Source organism: Pseudophryne corroboree, chromosome 9 (genome assembly GCF_028390025.1).
Source record: "Pseudophryne corroboree isolate aPseCor3 chromosome 9, aPseCor3.hap2, whole genome shotgun sequence".
Taxonomy (NCBI): Eukaryota; Metazoa; Chordata; class Amphibia; order Anura; family Myobatrachidae; genus Pseudophryne; species Pseudophryne corroboree.
Genome location: NC_086452.1, coordinates 368841122 through 368845188, shown reverse-complemented (window position 1 = coordinate 368845188; position 4067 = coordinate 368841122). Strand labels below are relative to the sequence as shown.

At 42.8% G+C, this 4067-nt stretch overlaps 1 pseudogene; it reads left to right on the top strand.

The window, feature by feature from the left end:
- The first annotated feature begins 2191 nt into the window (after positions 1 to 2191).
- On the top strand, positions 2192 to 2310 carry LOC134964117 (5S ribosomal RNA; annotated as a pseudogene).
- The last annotated feature ends 1757 nt before the right edge of the window (positions 2311 to 4067 follow it).

The window sequence follows — 4067 nt, the reverse complement described above, 5'->3', positions numbered from 1 at the left end:
GTTTTAGCATGCCTTAATAGCAAAACTGTGGCAGGGCATGCTGGGATGTGTAGTTCCACAGCAGCTGGAGGGCTGCAGGTTGAAGACCCATGTTGTAGAGGATTCCATGACAGAGTCCTGCAGCCTCTCATTGTTTCTTAGCAATAAACTTACAAGGAAGTTAACAAGCCCGTGCTGACGGGTGAAACGCGTTTTCCTCACCACATGGACCTTGGTTATCAGAAGTAACCACACGGATCTACTGGCCGACAGACTGACCCAGGGACCTGGGCGGTGACTGGTATCACCTGCATTATCACGATTATAGTGTATATGCAGGAACTAATGATATATTGTGTATTACCTGTCTCACTATGACCACAATGTATATGCAGGCATTACTATGATAGGGTGTGGTATGGTATGCCGGTGTCCGGGCTCCCGGCAACCAGCATACCGGCGCCGGAAGCCTGACCGCCGGCATACCGACAGCGCGGCGAGCGCAAATGAGTCCCTTGCAGCCACGGTGGCGCGCTATGCGCGCCATGCTATTTATTCTCCCTCCAGGGGGGTCATGGACCCCCACGAGGGAGAAAAACTGTCGGTATGCCGGCTGTCCGGATTCCGGCGCCGGTATACTGTGCGCCAGGATCTCGACAGTCGGCAACCTGAAGACCACCCCTAGGATATACCAATTTTTTTTGTTAGGGACAAATTGCTGTCTCGAGTCTATAAATATAACCACTGGTAAATGCTGATCCAGCCTTTCTACTCCTGATGGGTCACTTTAGCAGGGTACTGCTTTTGCAGTGTAATATATATGAGCCTGGCAATTTAAATATTTTCTGCTGGTACCCCAGCCACTGTAATTATTACATACAGCCTCGATGCATCTAGGGGTATGTGCAGTGACTTATTTGGATAGTTCCTATTATCTTCTCCACTACATGGCTCTCGGATATCAGCAGTGGCCACATGTACCCTACTAGCTGATTGACTGACCTAGGGACCTGGGCGGTGACTGGTATTAACTACTTTAACACATTCATGGTGTGTGTATATGCAGGTACAATTATGATATATTATTTATTACCTGTCGTGTTATGAGCATAGGGTATATATAGGCACAACTAGGATAAACCATGGTTTTCTGTTGGGAACAGATTACTGTCTCCATATTGTAAATATAACCAGTGGAAAATGCTGATCCAGTCTGTGTACCCATGAGAGGTCACGATAGCTGAGTAGTGCTTTACAGTGTATCACGCATGGGCCAGGCAATCTAAATAATTTTTGTATATACACCAACGGCCACATTAATGCATCTAGAAAATTTCTTCTATACAGTATATTGTGTTTTCTAAATTCTGGCTCTGGATAGAGATGACTGTGAATGTACATAAATAAACACACAGGTTTGACAATTTCACTGACTACCTATACAGAGGCACAGACTCGATGGTTTGGGTCCTAGATTAGAACTGACAGACCACACTGGCTTTGAGCACCATATAAGGCCTCATTTAATCAATATATACACCTCGAAACCCTATCAACTACCTCCACATGTATTTACGGAATGTGACATCATTTTCATAGTATCCTACTTGCGGGATCACAATTTAGGGGGTGGTATTCATGTGACTGCCGGTCAGCTGACCGACAGTCACATGACCTCCTCCACCAGCCCGACGGGTCACTGTCCCGATGGTCGGGATGCCGACCAACAGGGACTATTTCCACTCGTGGGTGTCCACGACACCCATAGAGTGGGAATAGAACCCGTGGCGACCACAGCGTGGCGAGCGCAGCGAGCCCGCAAGGGGCTTGCTGCACTCGCCCCTCCCCGCCGGGATCCTGGCGTCGGTATGCTGCCGGGATCCCGGCGTCGGTAAGCTGACCGGCGGTCAGGAGACCGCCGGTCAGCCGTACTACACCCCAATTTAGGAGTATACCTAAGCACGTATCATAGTATCATCTTGCAAAAGGTAGCTTATTCTTTGTAACAACGTACAACAGTGTACTTCAGACACTGCTGCACCCGCGACTGCTATGTATTCACTTATCTTTTCAATCTTAACTCATTCAGTGGACTCTCATTTGCGATTCAGAGGAGTAATCCTCTGTCTAACACAAACAGCAGATTCACACCTTTTATATCTATTGCAACTAGATGTACTCTCATTGGTGCATCAGGAATTTATGTCCATTCTTCTACTACCAGACCTCACTGTAGGTGCCCAATCTCATCCGATCTTGGAATCTAAACGATGTTGGGCTGGGTCAGTACCTGGAAGGGGGACCTCCAGGGAATGCCGAGTGTAGTAATACGGTACAAACGATTCTGACATAACACCAACAGCAGGATCACCACTATTTCTTTCTTCCTACTACTTTGATTAATTTTGCATACTTTATAGGCCTTTTTGGCGAGATAGAGCAAAACAGTAAGGAGGTATACTCATTCTGACATCATCAAATGTGGACAAATGCTACCAAATATATGTAATGAGGATAGCTAAAGTTGAGCTTATGAGGTCCTTATAAGACGATAGTTGAGCTCATAAGACCAACCAAGGTCTCATTAATACAAGTGTAACTTGTGCTGGTGTGGTGGAACACTGATGTAGTACTGTCAGTGTCTACATGGTTCTGCCAATCTATCATTGGTATAGACAAACCAGAACGTACACTCCATTTTTTTTAACTCTACCCCCTCCCCGCTTTTAGGTAACAAAATTTATTTTAGATGGGAGAATAATAAAAGTTATATTTTAATAAATACAATACTTACCTCATTCAGATTTAAGTAAACAAGAGTGCGCCCGCACAAGAGTCTTCTTTTCTCTAAATACTGAATTCTAGATATTTCTCTGACTCCGGGCACACCACCAGGTTGATATATGGGGATTACTCCCCTCACAATTGAAATTATTTCTGGTTACAAACATAATTTAAGAACAATTCTCTGACTGGTGCGGAATCACAAACCTTTCTTTGTTACGGAAGTAATATACTGTAAGATGTTTGATTGCACTCAAAATAACCAAATAGCTTACTTGTCAGCCAACCACTTTTATTTTCTATTTCTCTTTGCTTCATTTCCTTATTTTTCTTTTTCAAACAAAGTTGGTGCTAGAAGTTTGGTGCTAGAAGTTTCCCAAGATGATTTGATTTCCTGATAATCACCTTTGTGCTATCGGGGAAACAATAACATTGTAATAAATCATGTTTTCAATTTCTATGATGTCTAACCACAATATTTTTTATCCTGTTCGGACACTAGTTAAATTTTGAGCTACTTCAGAGTTCTTGTCTCTAAATCTTGGCATAGAGCTCAATTAGAAAATATTTGCTCTGTCAAGTCAACTAGCTCCATCCAAAGCTTTTACAAACAAATCAGTTTCTAGCAAGGAACAACACATATTTTGAAATGAATCCCTAAAATCTACTTAATGAACAATTTGATTTATTCTTCTAAATTTACCATTGAGGACATTATTGTCTGTATTCCCAAAAACCCAAATCAGGAAATCAGGTGGTTTATTCCATTAAAGTATAATGAGCTTACATCACAAATATGCCAAATATATTGATCAGCTTAGATTTAGACACAGACGTGGTATCCTTAGCGTGAGACCCTGCGGAAACAACACAGGAATGTTTAAATAACATGTGACAGATTGGCAGTGAGAGACCAAACACCAGATATTATGGGGTGCCCAAATAGATTACTACAGTAATTTGGACAAATAGGGGAAAAGGTAATAAAGCTCATGGAGGTCTATTTACTAAGCATTGAATGGAGATAAAGCAGACAGAGATAAAGTCCCAATCAACCAGCTCCTAACTGTCATTTTTCTAACACAGCCTGTGACATGGTAGTTATGAGCTGATTGGCTGGTACTTTATCTCCATTCACTTTTTCTCCATCCGAGGCTTAGTAAATATACTGTGATAATGTAATTTATCCCTAAATATAATACTGCATAAGCACCAGGTTTCAGAGGATCTGCGCCACAGAAATCACTGGGAGAATGGCTGTGCCTGGGGGTATGTGGTAAACGCCAAGAGGGAAGAAAAGAGGC